We start from the raw sequence: 15,608 nt of genomic DNA on the forward strand, positions 1-15,608 counted from the left end.
CGGTTTGTAGTGTTTCTCATAGCGTTGGTGTGTGCGTTTTGTGAGTTTGGCTCGGAGCCGCCTTGCTGGCCGTGTAGAGTCGGGTAGGTGGCACAGCGATGAGAGCTTAGGGTTCATCTGTTGCTGTGCTAAGGCTGTTGGGGGAAAGGTGGTACCGTCATCTCGGATGGAGTGGCCCTCCTCAGCAGGCAAGGACCGTAATCACCGTGACGTTTTGTGGGCTCGGAGGCCGTGACCGTGGCTATCTGGGAGAGGCAGCTAGAGTTCAGCTGAGCAGATTACCTCTGCAGGGTGTTCAAGCTTGTACGTGCGTAGGGCTTCATGTTTGATGTCATATGTTTGTTTTTAATGGCAGGTTATAGTCGGTGTTCAGGAACAGTTAAGGTACTGCTGTGCAACCAGGCGACTTGTTTCGTATTGGTTTTGGAGATGCCGAGGGACGAGTCGTGCAGGGCGACGGAGGGGAACTGAGGGGACCGATGTAAGCGGGTGAGTCGGTGCGTGGTGTATATAGAGGGAAGATGTGACCGATGCCTCTATGACTCCATTGCTCCTTGCGTTTGTCTTTTGTTTTGGTTTTGAAGTAGCGTAGCAATGAGCAAAGGAGGCAAGTCGAGCAAGGCGAGTGGTGATTGGTGGGCTGAAGTAGCAGCTCTTTTCTGAGGTGTTGTGTTGCTGGTGAAGTTATAAGCAACGCGTGTCGTTTGGGTGTTACGGACGGCGGGCGAGGTGCCGTGTTCAGCTGCAAGTGACGTAGGCCGGGTGGGAGGCTGTCGAGGGAAAGGGGTGCGAGACGGGGATCGGTGCGGGCAGGCTGTGGCATCGGGCAGCATCTCAGGAGGTGCCTTTTCGCTTGGCTTTTTGCAGGTGCCGCTGGCAGGCTCGGAGTGCTGCTGCCGCACGCCTATGAGAGGTCTGAGAAGGTGGGGCAGCGGCCAGCATCTAAGACCAGAGAATGCTGTGGTCCGTCGTCGAGCTCTTCAGTTTTGTAGGTAACACGTGGGCCGTCTTTGGAACGGCGTATGAGCATTAGAAGTGAGCTGGGTAGTAATGAGGAAGTCACGGGGCGGTGATTTCTCACGAGCGTAACGGTAGTTTACTGTGTGTTGATACGTTTGGTGCCACAAGCGATGACGGAAGCGGGGTGTGATGCTGGAATCTGTGCAGAGCAGGTGAGCCGATGGGCATGTTCGTTTTGATGAGGGGGGTGCTCTGGAAGAGATCTGTGTTGACCTGTGTGATACTTATTGCTGGCTCTGGGTTTTTTCCTTTTTTACATGATGAAGAGGCACCTGGCCACTGCAAGAATATCCTGGTTAGCTGGTGTGTTTCTTGTTGTGAAAGGATGCATAATCTGACCCATCTGAAAGCCCCACAGTGTGACTTTTGTTAGGAAGAGATTTTGAAGAATTGAGATATTTCTTATTCAGTGAGGTTGCATTCTATGAACTTGCCATCAGAGTGCATCTTAGAGACAGTGTCTTTGTCAGCAGAACTCATCAGCACAAGACTTGCAAAGTATTGCTTTTTTTTAAAGACAAAAAAATCCATGGTCCTTGCGGAGATCCAAGCACAGCACATACTCCAAAGGTTGATGGCATTGGTAGTGCTTGGGTTCTCAGTTGTAACAGTCGAGATACCATAAAATGCGGTTCGCCTGCATGCTTCGGTACAGCCGAACGCATTAGCAGGTCTGCCGGTCCTTCTTGGTAGCCCCGTGTATTGCAACACTGGGGATTTGATTTGTGTGGTTTTTTGTTGTGGTATTATTTTCCCCCCCCCCCCAAAAAAGTAAAACTGTATCGGGGATCTCTTCACTCACCGATTCTTCTGTCATAAATGAAAGTTTAAAAAAAAGCTAACATCGTCTGATTTACGACGTGACTTGCGCTCTTTCAGCTGTAACTGCCAAGCAGATGTAGGGTACGATTTGTTAGGTGTACTTAAGCAGGTAGGTATTTGTTGTAAATATTTAATGAGGGGCGACTGAATGTTGTGGGGGGGTGTTTCCTGCCGGTATTTTGAGGGAGCGCTCTTAAGTACTTTATTTCAGTCTCGCTTTCGACGCGCGTTTCCCTGGCAGTTCAGCAGCATCTCTTGGGCGGGGCAGCCGGGCGGACGTCCCTCCCGACTCCGTAACACGCCAAAACCCCCCAGTCACGTTGCTGCTGTGTATTTTGGAGATAGATAATCTTATGGCGGGCGTGAACGGCTGTGCGAGTTGAATGAACGCAGAAGGAAAATGGAAAGCTTTTAGAGCCTAGACGCTCATATTGGATGTGCGTAAACACGCGCCCGCCTTCTCAGCACAAAGTGAATTACTGAGATTTATTCTTAATTTTTTACGTTACTCTTTCAAGTTTGACACGCTTCACTTCAGGCTTCGTGGAGCCAGGCAGCAAGACGTGCGGCGGCAGGGCGAGGGCTGTAGCTGCTGCGGTGGGTCTGTAAGCGGAGGTTCCGGTTCCGGTACAACTTTGCCCCGCAGCCTCACGGGGTTATCTCCCCGCAGCGGTGCCGTAAGGAAGGGATGAGACGTTTTCCAGCACCAGCCAGAGCGTTCAGTGTTACGCGAAGGATCTGTTCAAAATGGTATCGGTTAGTCTTAATACCGTTTTCAAGCGTTCCAATCACTCTAGCTTTTAAAGGATGTGTTGTGTTTTGACGTGACCCGTTTGCCTGGAATCTTGCTGCGGCTCAATTTCCTTCCTACCCCTTATGCTGACTGAGCTCCTCCATTTTCTTCTGTGCTATTTTATTAACGTGCTGAAATATAGTTTGGGATTTCTGTTTTTCAGATGTCGTCTAAGTGTCTCGTGATGCTCAAGAGATGCCTGCCGGTCGTTAAGCGTGGTGAAGGTAAGGGGCCATCCCTCGGCCTGGAGGCTCCTGGCTCTGTCTCCAGCGGGTGCCCCGCAGGTGCGGCCGCGAGGGCTGCCCGGTGGGGAGAGTCGGGGCCCCCAGGGACCGGGGCTGTTTGTCACCCCGGGGAGCCCGTCCCAGTGCGGGAACATGTCCGAGCGGAGCCCGAGAGAGACGTGACACCGTCCTCTGGCACGCTCCTGCTCTGCCGTGGGGCAGCCGCCAGCCTGCGGACAGGGGCTGGGGGGGCTGCAGCTGTTTGGGGGGCTGCCCCACCTTTTAGATTTTAGCAGAGCTCCCCCTTTTCTGGGGGGTGTGGGAGGGGTGTGCGTGTACCTTTGTAAATGGCACTATTAAAGTAATGAGCTGCAGGTTGGAGCAGGTTCCCTTGTTTAGTGCCCTTCTTGGGGGTGAATAAAATTGGGGGAGTCCTGGGGGGGGTGTGATGATGTCATGTGGGGTGCCCCGGTGTCACTGGGGGAGCTGATAATGCGTCAGAGGAACAGGTGAGTGGGGGCGTCATGTAGGGGTTCCCCCCCAAAAAGGGGGGTTACAGCCCCAAAATGCCTGAAAATTCAGGGGGGCTATTACAAAAACCTCTTATATATATTGACATGTGTAATATTAATTTATAGATGCATAAAGGGATTTTGAGATAAGAACTTATCTCTCCTATATTATATAACGGATTTCGGGATACAAAAATTCTGCATCGAGATGCAGGGTTTTAAAACACAAAAGTAACTCGACCGTCTATATATCTAGATCAAAAAATAAAGGAGTTTAAAGTGAAAAGGATAGATGAAGGAATTCAAAGCAGAAGAAAGTCTGACTAGAGCGAGCATCTACGCTTAGTGTGTGTTACATAGTCTAAGTAGATGTGTAATCTAAATAGAGGTTATATAGAGTGAAATAAGCCGAGGTATAACTGTAAGTAGATGTCTAAATAGAGAAGTCGAAAAAGATTGAAGTGTCAAAGGGTAAGTAAGCAGATAGCTAGCCTAAATAGCTGTTTTATGTACGTGTTAATATGGAAGTCTAAACAGGTATGTGTAAAGAGATATTCTGTGTAAGTGTAAATAGCCTAAATAGGTGTAAGTGTAAATATAATAGCTAAGTCTAAACAGATGTTGTATGTAAATGTAAAACAGATAGTATATATAAAATATAGATGTACTCCGTAAGGATGTGTAAGTAGACACATAGTGCAAATGTCTATGCTATGTAAGGTTTTAAAATGCAAAGAAACCACGTTGATAGAGATGTTTATAGAGAAGATTTAAAAATTAGACACACAGCCCACCCCCCAATCAACTGAAGGCACAAAAGCGCTTTCAAATGCTGCCCCTTCCCCGTTCTCCTTCTCCCATCCCGATTTGGGGCCGATTCCCCCAAATGGGGACTTTCCCCTCTGGGGCTGCGTAGGCAGCCTGGGAGCTGCTGCCAGGGCAGACACACACTCCAAAGCCCCTGAGTCTGGGTCTGCAATGGGGGGTGAAAAACCCCAAACAGGTTTGGGGGAAAGAAAACAATTCGGGGCTCTTGGGAAAGCCCACTCCTGCTGGGTTTGTGCAGTTGGAAAGGAGGGGGGTAAAAAAAGCGGGGGTGGGGGGGCGGAACCCTGCTAACCATTCTCATGCACAAAAGCAAAAAATCGCCAATTTCAATGTTGTGGAAAGGGTGAAAAAAACCCGGAAGTGAACCGTTTGGAAAAGCAATCCCAACTTTTACCTTATGGAAAAGCAAAAAAAAAAAAAAACCCCAAACGAACAAAACCAAAGTAACCCGAACAACAACAAAAAAAGCCAAACCATCCAACCGGAAATCACCAAAACTAAATAAACCCACCGAAAACCCTAAACTGGGGAAAATTTGGGGTGAAACACCGGCAGTTTGAGGGGCATTGCTGGGGCTTATCTGGAATGGATTCGCCGGAGCGGGTCAGTTATCTGGAGCGGATCATCTGCTGCAGGTTAGCCCAGGTGAGTTGCCCGTTGTGGATTATCCTGGGGGGACCCCCTGGTGTCAGTCATCCCCATGCATGTTCCCCGTGGCGTGTCTGCCCAGACATGCCCCTGTCCAGCGGTGTCCGCCTCCTCCCCCGCCCTCCCTCTGCGTGTGTCTGTGCCCTCCCAAACGCTTTCCCCTGACATGGCCCCCCCGCATGACTCTTTTTTCCCCCGGTGACGTCCTCCCTCTCCCTGGCCTCCTGTTCTGTGCTCGCTGAAGCCTTATGCTTACGCAGGATGAGCAGAGCAGGGTGCTGGCAGTGCAGAGGCGAGGCGAGGCGCTGCCAAGCCAACGAAGCCCAAGGCTCAGCAGCGCACAAGTCCTTTGCAGGTCAGCCACTGGCACCTGGTCTGCCTGGCTGCCCCGTGCCCTGACGCACAGCTGCCCCCCTCACCCCAGGCAGCCTGCCTTCGGAAGGGCAGCTGTGTTCCCCTGATTGATTTTCTTCTTTAACCCTCTAGGACCTGTTGACTTGCTGCTCTCCCTGTCACAGCCCTGATGCCGCAGGCCTACAGCAACTGATGGGGCTCACTCCGGGGGGGTGGGGGGTGGGAAAGGGGACCTTTCTCCCCAGGTCGTTTGTGCTGCTTCTCCTCCCTAGGGCGTGGGGTGGGGGTGAGTGGGGCAGGAGGGAGGACGGTAACGGCCACCTGATTTTTAAAGCAGTCGAGACGGAAGGACTAAAATGCTCGAGGCACTTTGGTGGTGGGCGGTGCGGAGGCAACGACTGACACTGCTGGGGCTGCGGGAGTGGGGAAGGTGCAGAGAAACATGAGCTCTGCGCACGCAGTAACAGTTCCGTTATCCCGGCGAACGTCACCCAGAGCCGGCGCGGGTCTTGCCCCAGAGAAGAGTGACGGACGTCGTGCCGGTGCCGCCGTGCTGTGCTACGGCAGCCGGGAATCGCGCATGCGGAGTGGCGATGGTGGACCCTGCTGACACCGTGCGGCCAAAGTGCGGTACCGCACCCGGAACAGACGCATGCGCAGTGGCGACGATGTGTCACTGCTCGCTGCTGCCACCGAGCGACCGAACCGCGGAACAGCGGGGGCCAGCTGCGCTACCCTGCTCGCGGCAGTCACCGAGCGCTCAAAACCGGGTACTGCAGACGGGCAGCCGCCCGTTCCCGAGGGTGAAGTTTTTTCGCTGGTCGCTGCTGCCACCGTGCAAGCAGATTCCGGTACTGCAGCCAGGCAGTTCCGTATGCACAGTGGCGCTTTACTTTCTGCCCCTGCTTCCACCGACCGCCCAAACGCTCGCAGTGCAGGTGGGCAGCCGCGCATGCGCAGTGGCGCCTTTTTGTGCTCGCTGCTGCCACCGTGCGACCAAAGAGCGGTACTGCAGGTGGGCGGCCGCGCATGCGCAGTGGCGCCTTTTGTGCTCTCTGCTGCCACCGTGCGACCAAACAGCGGTACTGCAGGTGGGCGGCCGCGCATGCGCACTGGCGCCTTTTTGTGCTCGCTGCTGCCACCGAGCGACCGAACCGCGGAACAGCACGGGGGGAGCTGCGCTACCCTGCTCGCGGCAGTCACCGAGCGATCAAAACCGGGCACTGCAGACGGGCAGCCGCCCGTTCCCGAGGGTGAAGTTTTTCCGCTGGTCGCTGCTGCCACCGTGCAAGCAGATTCCGGTACTGCAGCCAGGCAGTTCCGTATGCACAGTGGCGCTTTACTTTCTGCCCCTGCTTCCACCGACCGCCCAAACGCTCGCAGTGCAGGTGGGCAGCCACGCATGCGCAGTGGCGTCTTTTCTGCTCTCTGCTGCCACCGTGCGACCAAAGAGCGGTACTGCAGGTGGGCGGCCGCGCATGCGCAGTGGGCCTTTTTGCTCTCTGCTGCCATCGTGCGATCAGACCGCGGTACTGCAGGTGAGCAGCCGCGCATGCGCAGTGGCACCTTTTTGCTCTCTGCTGCCACCGTGCGATCAAACCGCGGTACTGCAGGTGGGCAGCCGCGCATGCGCAGTGGCGCCTTTTCGTCTCTCTGCTGCCACCGTGCGATCAGACCGCGGTACTGCAGGTGGGCAGGCGCGCATGCGCAGTAGCGCCTTTTTGTGCTCGCTGCTGCCACCTTGCGATCAAACCGCGGTACTGCAGGTGGGCGGCCGCGCATGCGCAGTGGCGCCTTTGTGCTCTCTGCTACCACCGTGCGACCAGACCGGGGTACTGCACGTGGGCAGCCGCGCATGCGCAGTGGCGCCTTTTCTGCTCTCTGCTGCCACCGAGCGACCAGACCGCGGTACTGCAGGTGGGCAGCCGCGCATGCGCACTGGCGCCTTTTTGTGCTCGCTGCTGCCACCGAGCGACCGAACCGCGGAACAGCACGGGGGGGAGCTGCGCTACCCTGCTCGCGGCAGTCACCGAGCGCTCAAAACCGGGTACTGCAGACGGGCAGCCGCCCGTTCCCGAGGGTGAAGTTTTTTCGCTGGTCGCTGCTGCCACCGTGCAAGCAGATGCCGGTACTGCAGCCAGGCAGTTCTGTATGCACTGTGGCGCTTTACTTTCTGCACCTGCTTCCACCGCCCGCCCAAGCCCTCGTAGTGCAGGTGGGCAGCCGCGCATGCGCAATGGCGTCTCTTCCTGCTCGCTGCTACCACCGTGCGATCAGACCGCGGTACTGCAGCTGGGCAGCCGCGCATGCGCAGTGGCGCCTTTTGGCTCTCTGCTGCCACCGTGCGATCAAGCCCGGGTACTTCAGGTGGGCAGCCGCGCATGCGCAGTGGCGCCTTTTCGTCTCTCTGCTGCCACCGTGCGATCAGACCGCTGTACTGCAGGTGAGCAGCCGCGCATGCGCAGTGGCGCCTTTTTGCTCTCTGCTGCCACCGTGCGACCAAACCGCGGTACTGCAGGTGGGCAGCCGCGCATGCGCAGTGGCGCCTTTTTGCTCTCTGCTGCCACCGTGCGACCAAACCGCGGTACTGCAGGTGGGCGGCTGCGCATGCGCAGTGGCGCCTTTTTGTGCTCGCTGCTGCCACCGTGCGACCAAAGAGCGGTACTGCAGGTGGGCGGCCGCGCATGCGCAGTGGCGCCTTTTGTGCTCTCTGCTGCCACCGTGCGACCAAACAGCGGTACTGCAGGTGGGCGGCCGCGCATGCGCACTGGCGCCTTTTTGTGCTCGCTGCTGCCACCGAGCGACCGAACCGCGGAACAGCACGGGGGGAGCTGCGCTACCCTGCTCGCGGCAGTCACCGAGCGATCAAAACCGGGCACTGCAGACGGGCAGCCGCCCGTTCCCGAGGGTGAAGTTTTTCCGCTGGTCGCTGCTGCCACCGTGCAAGCAGATTCCGGTACTGCAGCCAGGCAGTTCCGTATGCACAGTGGCGCTTTACTTTCTGCCCCTGCTTCCACCGACCGCCCAAACGCTCGCAGTGCAGGTGGGCAGCCACGCATGCGCAGTGGCGTCTTTTCTGCTCTCTGCTGCCACCGTGCGACCAAAGAGCGGTACTGCAGGTGGGCGGCCGCGCATGCGCAGTGGGCCTTTTTGCTCTCTGCTGCCACCGTGCGACCAAACCGCGGTACTGCGGGTGAGCAGCCGCGCATGCGCAGTGGCGCCTCTTTCTGCTCTCTGCTGCCACCGTGCGATCAGACCGCGGTACTGCAGGTGAGCAGCCGCGCATGCGCAGTGGCGCCTTTTCGTCTCTCTGCTGCCACCGTGCGATCAGACCGCGGTACTGCAGGTGGGCAGGCGCGCATGCGCAGTAGCGCCTTTTTGTGCTCGCTGCTGCCACCTTGCGATCAAACCGCGGTACTGCAGGTGGGCGGCCGCGCATGCGCAGTGGCGCCTTTGTGCTCTCTGCTACCACCGTGCGACCAGACCGGGGTACTGCACGTGGGCAGCCGCGCATGCGCAGTGGCGCCTTTTCTGCTCTCTGCTGCCACCGAGCGACCAGACCGCGGTACTGCAGGTGGGCAGCCGCGCATGCGCACTGGCGCCTTTTTGTGCTCGCTGCTGCCACCGAGCGACCGAACCGCGGAACAGCACGGGGGGGAGCTGCGCTACCCTGCTCGCGGCAGTCACCGAGCGCTCAAAACCGGGTACTGCAGACGGGCAGCCGCCCGTTCCCGAGGGTGAAGTTTTTTCGCTGGTCGCTGCTGCCACCGTGCAAGCAGATGCCGGTACTGCAGCCAGGCAGTTCTGTATGCACTGTGGCGCTTTACTTTCTGCCCCTGCTTCCACCGCCCGCCCAAGCCCTCGTAGTGCAGGTGGGCAGCCGCGCATGCGCAATGGCGTCTCTTCCTGCTCGCTGCTACCACCGTGCGATCAGACCGCGGTACTGCAGCTGGGCAGCCGCGCATGCGCAGTGGCGCCTTTTGGCTCTCTGCTGCCACCGTGCGATCAAGCCCGGGTACTTCAGGTGGGCAGCCGCGCATGCGCAGTGGCGCCTTTTCGTCTCTCTGCTGCCACCGTGCGATCAGACCGCGGTACTGCAGGTGAGCAGCCGCGCATGCGCAGTGGCGCCTTTTTGCTCTCTGCTGCCACCGTGCGACCAAACCGCGGTACTGCAGGTGGGCAGCCGCGCATGCGCAGTGGCGCCTTTTTGCTCTCTGCTGCCACCGTGCGACCAAACCGCGGTACTGCAGGTGGGCGGCTGCGCATGCGCAGTGGCGCCCTTTTGCTCTCTGCTGCCACCGTGCGACCAGACCGCGGTACTGCAGGTGGGTCGCCGCGCATGCGCAGTGGCGTCTCTTCATGCTCTCTGCTGCCACCGTGCGATCAAACAGCGGTACTGCAGGTGGACAGCCGCGCATGCGCAGTGGCGTCTCTTTCTGCTCTCTGCTGCCACCGTGCGATCAGACCGCGGTACTGCAGGTGGGCAGCCGCGCATGCGCAGTGGCCACCCTTTGTATTCTGCTCGCTGCTTCCACCAAGCGACCGAACCCTGGGACTGCAGGCGGGAGCTGCGCTACCCTGGTAGAGATTTCCACCCGCCCCTTACCCGATCGCGGCAGTCACCGGTCGATCAAAACCGGGTACTGCAGACGGGAAGCTGCCCGTTCCCCAGGCTGAAGTTTTCCTCTGGTCGCTGCTCCCACCGTGCAAGCAGATGCCGGTACTGCAGCCAGGCAGTTCCGTATGCGCGGTGGCGCTTTATTTTCTGCCCCCTACTTCCACCGAGCGCCCAAACCCTCGTACCGCAGGTGGGCAGCCGCGCATGCGCAGTGGCGACCTTTTAGCTCTCTGCTGCCACCGTGCGACCAAACCGCGGTACTGCAGCCAGCAGCCGTGCACGGGCTGTAGCGACATTTTGCCGCGCTCACTTCTCCACGCCACTTAGTGACCCCCCGCACGCTACGTGGTGACGTCACCGTGGGGGCCGGAACCGTGTAGGCACAGCCCCTAGCGACAGGTGTTGACCCCTTGCGATAGCCCGTTGAGGGCGGTCCTGATACCCCTCGCCACGCTCTTAGCAACGGGCCCTGCCCCCGGCGATGGGCAGGCGGGCCGTCTGATGTCCGACCCACCTGGCCCCACCCACCCACTTTGGTGCTGTGCGGTGCACTTTGCTCTCTGCTGCCACCCTGCGAGCCTTCATCCCTCGGGGGGGCTCGGCCCGCCCCTTTTGCGGGGCGCTGTGGGAAGGGCGGGGGCGGGGCCCGGGGGTCGAAGAGCCCCAGCCGGGGCTCGGGCAGCTCTTGCTGCCCCTGGGCTTCTCTGCCGTCGGTGCTCCCGTGTTCCCTCGGGCGGTCGCAGCTTTGGGGCTGTCTCAGCCCCCCGGGCAGGCGTGCTCTGGCGTTTAGAGAAGCGGAGGCGTTGCCTGAGGTAAGGATTCCAGAGCTTGGCACTCTTTGGCAGCATCTGTACTAGAAAGGTCCCTTGTGGCCTGCTTTGCTTTTTTTCTCCCGGGATGTTGTTTCGGGCGCTGAGGGGGCGGTGAGACGGTTTAGTGGTATGGTGTTCTGTTTGGGGTTTGTTTTTTGCTTTGCTGGTTTTCTTCCCCCTTGTGAGATCATTTCATTCATTTATCATTTCATATTATCATTTACCCCGCGCCATTTCCGTCCCCTTTGGGCAGCAGCGGATCTGCTGCCGCTTCAGGCGGCCGCTTTCTCGAGGGCAAGGAGCTGGGACGACAACGGGCCGCTGCAGGCTCTGGTCAGGGTAAGAGGCTGTTCCCTGGGGAGCCGGCGCAGGGGGAGCGGAGGTACGCACGGGCACTTGTCGGTGCCCCTGGCCGGTAAAGGGAAGGTTAAATTGTTAGAGTGCAAATAAATACATTTTATTTAGGGAGGAGTCGTGACTAAATTTAATCGCACCTATTACTGAGCAAACCAGGCAGTCATTATTCCTAATCTGTAATTAAAAAAAAAATAAAGGCAGTCCTTTTTTATGCCATAAATAGAGTTGCGAGTCATTAATAGCTCAATCTAAATACAGCCGTTATTACATCAACTGCAGGCATTAATGACTCCTGATCAGAAACAAAATAAGGACAGTTTTAGAATCTACAATGAAAATTGAACTGGAAAGCTAAATTGGGAGTGGGTAATACTGAAATTGTAACAGGGCTGTTAGAAAGTTCAGAGGCAGCGACAGCTCCTGCTTCCAACCCAAGCAGTAAACGAAGCTTTAGATTCTTAAATGAACAGAAATAAAGGTGAGCTGTTAAACAGTGGCTGGGTTCAAGCGTAGGCATTAAGAAAATTTGCAGGTGCGGGTGATTCCTGACGAGAACTAACAATTCCAGAAGATTTAGATTTAAAATGACAAAGCTAATGGAGTGCCACAACCGCCCGGATGTAACTGCAGCCGCTTTGGGGGAATGCCCCAGCCCTCCCCAACCACCGCTATTAATTACTGCCAAGGAGAGCGAAAGTGAAAGTAGAAGCAGTGCAGGTGAAATGCGAGCAGTACGCTTTTCCTAAGTCATCTCTTCGTGTCAGGAGAGGAAAGAAAATGGGAAGAAGATGTTTGCAGGGGGTCTGTGCTGGGTTGCCTGCGCGTCTCTTCCGTGCGTCCTTGAGGAGACATTTAGCTCCTGTTGGGCGCTCGCAGGTGGAGACAGGGCGAGCTGGAGGCGGGATCGGTGCCGGCCCTGAAAAAGGGATGGGCAACGAGCTGAGAGAAGAGGGGGCAAGGGCTGAAAAAGGGTCTCCAGTTCTGCAGGGAAGGCAGCGGGATGTGACTCGGCAACCGCTCTGAGGAGTGCAGGGTCATTCGCTGCGATGAAGTCAGGGTCTGCGGCTGGCCCGGAGAGGCAGCAGAAATCCCAAACTCTTTGCAGGGGTACCGGCCAGATTAGGGCAACACCTGAACAGTAAAACCATTTAGGGGAAGCAGAGCTGGGCTGCACCGCGTGGCCAACCTCCCTCTTCTCCGTGAGTCCCAAAGGGGCAGCTCCAAGAATGTGCTGAGAATTCATCCCTTGCGCTAAAAATGAGACGTAAGTAGCACCCACCCGTGAATTTTATTTTCTCTCTCGCTCTGCGGCTCCTGCCTGCTTGTCTCTCCTCAGTGTTCACCTGCACCCGTGCTCGGATGGGGCAGCTGAGGGAAGGTGCTGCCATCTCCCCAGCCCCGGCGGACCGCCCCTCAGCTGTGTCCTCTGTCAGGGAGCGTCGTCATCTCTCCTGCCTCCCAGAGCGTGTCCTGTAGTGGCAGACGCGCGGGCTTTTCCCTGCACGCGCATACGGGAAGGGAAGCACAGTGAGAGCTGGGCTTGTCAAAGAGTAACGGGGGTGGTGGGAAGCGTAGCTAGAACCGGAGAGCTACAGCGCAAAAGCAAAGCAGACGGGACACAAAAGTAAAATGGTGCACAGGAATGCTGAGGCGAGAACTCCCGCAGCACACAGGAAATCAGTGTCGGAATCTATTTTCTTCTGACTGCCAAATTAAAAATAATGGCACGCTTTGCAACGCTAAGCTCGCTCTGATCGTCTGAACTGTTTCTTTCCAACTCCCCACCGCCCCCAGCACACCGTTCAGCCTCCTCAGCCTGAAATGCCTTGTTTTCCTTCTTTTTTTTTTTTTTTTTTTTATGACAGGGCAACTTCTGTTCCCGAGGTGGTGCCCACAGTACAGCTATCTCTTCGAAGGCAGTTTGGTTTAGGTCAGAGAATGTTTAGCCTGGACTGAATCAGCCTCTGTTTCTATTTCTGGAAATCATCGGTCCTGTGCATAAAGCCCGGAAAAAAGGAAATATGAACCAAAGGACGTGGGGCCTGCAGGGCTAGGAAAATATTTGAGAAGAGGTTCAGTGGGGAAATGACTGTTTGTCTGTGGGGCGTCCAGGCAAGCAACCCAGCTGCTAGAAAGCGGCGCTGTCCCCAGGATGGCCTCGGCGGTCCCGTCGGAGTCGGGGGAACAAGGACAAGGCAGGGTGAAGCATCTGACCTGCCGTGTGGAACGTGACTGTACAAAGCACGTGTGATGCACTGCAAGTTCATTTGTTTAAACTGTGAGTTAAAGAAGGTGTGCAGTTGCTTTGTAAACAGCCGACGCTCTAAAGCTACACCCGTCTAACTGCTAGCTGTATTAAATCTATCGTATTGCTGTTTCTGCATTAAAAAAAGTAACAAACCAACACACCTATGTAAGCACGTCTAAGTACAATGGAAAACCACTGTTTAACGCGTGGCATGTGTGGGTTGTTTTTTTGGGGTGGGAGGGTGGGGTGTATGACAAAAACCTGCGAGAGACACACGCACACACGCACGTGTAATGTTTAGCGCTCACCTAAACCCAAAAAAGAAAATCCACTCTTTATTTTGCAGCATTAGCATTAGCTTCCAGCGCACAGCCTGAGCGCGTACCTCTGCTCTCACCATCTGCTCCCTCTTCAACCGTGTGTGGCTGTCATCATCAGCTTGCACAGGCTTTCCTCGTGCAAGTTTCCGCGACAGCTTACGAGAAGGCAGGGAAACAAACCCAGCAAGACGCGTAGTGCCTTCCTCTATGGGCTCCGTCCAGCCTTTGTTAAAATGAGCAGAAAAGAAATCTGCTGCTGCCTTTACCCTGACTCGCTCTTACAGAGAGCATCTGACTTGACCCGCAGCAAAGCGATGCCCCAGGCAGCAGCACGTATTGGCGCGCGCCGCGGTTTCACCCACCTGTTTTACTGCGCCGGTCCTTTCCCACGGCCGATGCCGCAGATGTGGCGCGCCCCACCCCCAAACCTCTTTACGAGGGTTCCCTGGGCTCTGCAAGTCGCCTGCTGGACGTGTTGCTGATTCAGGCACGGGCAAAGTCAGCTTCTTCGCTGGCCTCGGGCCAGGGCAGCCACGTACTCGAGGGAAACTGAGAATATCTCCAGCGAGATCTCACCGGGCGGCTGGGACCTCGTCAGTAGGGGAGAAAGCCAAGCGACTGACACTGAAAGGGAGCTCTTTGCTAGGCTGTAGATCGTAAAGTTAAAAAAGAAAACAAACCTGCCTTTTTAAAAATGCCCTCTTTTGAGTCTGCCACGTTTGATACAGATTTTTAAAATTGCAGGGTATATCTCCTACAGGCCTCATGCAAAGGGAAGTGAGTACTTCTGGCTCTCAGGACAAGGGGGTCCCTCAGGAGCCCAGGCGCTCACGCCAGCCGGCATCTGGCACAGCACAGGGCAGGAGCTTTGGCAGTAGTACGTGAGCTGAGAATGAGAGTCAGGCAGCACTGCACGCTTCTCCTGTGAGCCGCCGAGGCTCGCGCGCTGTACCTTCCACGAATAAAAGGCCAGAAGAGTCAGCATTTCTGCTAGTTCCAGCCTCATCCGTACCCTCGTTAGTGTAACTGTAAGCGAGCGTCCCGTAGCGACTGGGAGCGTGGCAGCTGGGCTTCCTGCGCTGCCTTAGGTTGTGCCCTTGGAGAGACCCTTCTCCGAGCCCCGGGCTGGGTGGGCTGCGGTGCCGTTCAACGCTGAATAGGCACGAAGGCCTATAAACAAAATGTATTTATATTGCACCCATACCCGGCAGCCAACCGCCGCTTTATTTACGTATTCTGCACCTCCTGCCGACGCTTTTAAACTTAGCCGATATTGCCACAGTTTTCTCTGACGGGGCAGGGGACTGCCACGCAGCAGGGGGAGTTTCTGGGTGCCTCCCACGGACACAGACGTCCTCAGCTGGGTAGGGACAGGGTGAGAGCTGGAACAACTCTGCTGACATGTAAGGGCCGTCCCAGGGCAAGGCTCCTCGGTCTGGGGGCTGAAAGGCGAGCCGCGCTGGGTGGTTGGTGTGGGAGTTGTGGAGCAAGTAGGGGAAAAAAAAACCAAAAAGAAAAAACCATCCAAATGTTTCACAGCAGGTAGAAAGCTAGGCAGAAAGCAAACTGAATGCTGTAAAGACAAAAGCCGAAAGCCGGCTATGGACTGTACGAAAAGAGTCAGTGCCACGGAAAGAGGTTATTTCTTCAACTGACCATAGGAGGCTTTTTGTGAGATAACACAACACCTCTTCTTTCTGCTACAGCGCGGCACCGCAGCAGTAATGGGCCAGAGCGTGCGAGCGCCTTTGGCAGGATCGGTAACGGCCGGGGCACGGCCGACCGGCCAGCCCACCTTCCGCACAAGGAAAACACCATTCCCCTGGAACGCCACGCAGACCCAGGACGGGTAAGGCGGAGGCCGAGCCCAGGCGCCCCCATTGCCAAGGACCACCTTGGCCTTGCAGCGTCTCACGCTTCGGGGTGTTCTGCTGGCCGTGGCTAAGCTCAGGCCCTCTGCTCGTGGCTGCCCCCGGTCCCCCGGCGCCGGTCGGGCCCCAGCCCCCAGCGCGGTGCGGCGCAGGGCAGTGACCCAGCAGGGCGGCCCCACGG

At 56.8% G+C, this 15,608-nt stretch overlaps 1 long non-coding RNA gene across 2 annotated transcripts; it reads left to right on the forward strand.

Moving 5' to 3' along the window:
- The first annotated feature begins 371 nt into the window (after positions 1 to 371).
- Positions 372 to 3,655, forward strand: LOC142050950 (uncharacterized). Of its 2 annotated transcripts, none has more exons than XR_012658224.1 (3): positions 372 to 489; positions 868 to 2,598; positions 2,799 to 3,655. It is a non-coding gene; the product is annotated as an uncharacterized LOC142050950 (long non-coding RNA). The 2 variants fall into 2 exon arrangements; XR_012658223.1 differs by having other exon boundaries at positions 397 to 489; positions 868 to 2,592; positions 2,799 to 3,245.
- The last annotated feature ends 11,953 nt before the right edge of the window (positions 3,656 to 15,608 follow it).

The sequence above is a fragment of the Phalacrocorax aristotelis genome, unplaced genomic scaffold (assembly GCF_949628215.1).
Source record: "Phalacrocorax aristotelis unplaced genomic scaffold, bGulAri2.1 scaffold_99, whole genome shotgun sequence".
Taxonomy (NCBI): domain Eukaryota; kingdom Metazoa; phylum Chordata; class Aves; order Suliformes; family Phalacrocoracidae; genus Phalacrocorax; species Phalacrocorax aristotelis.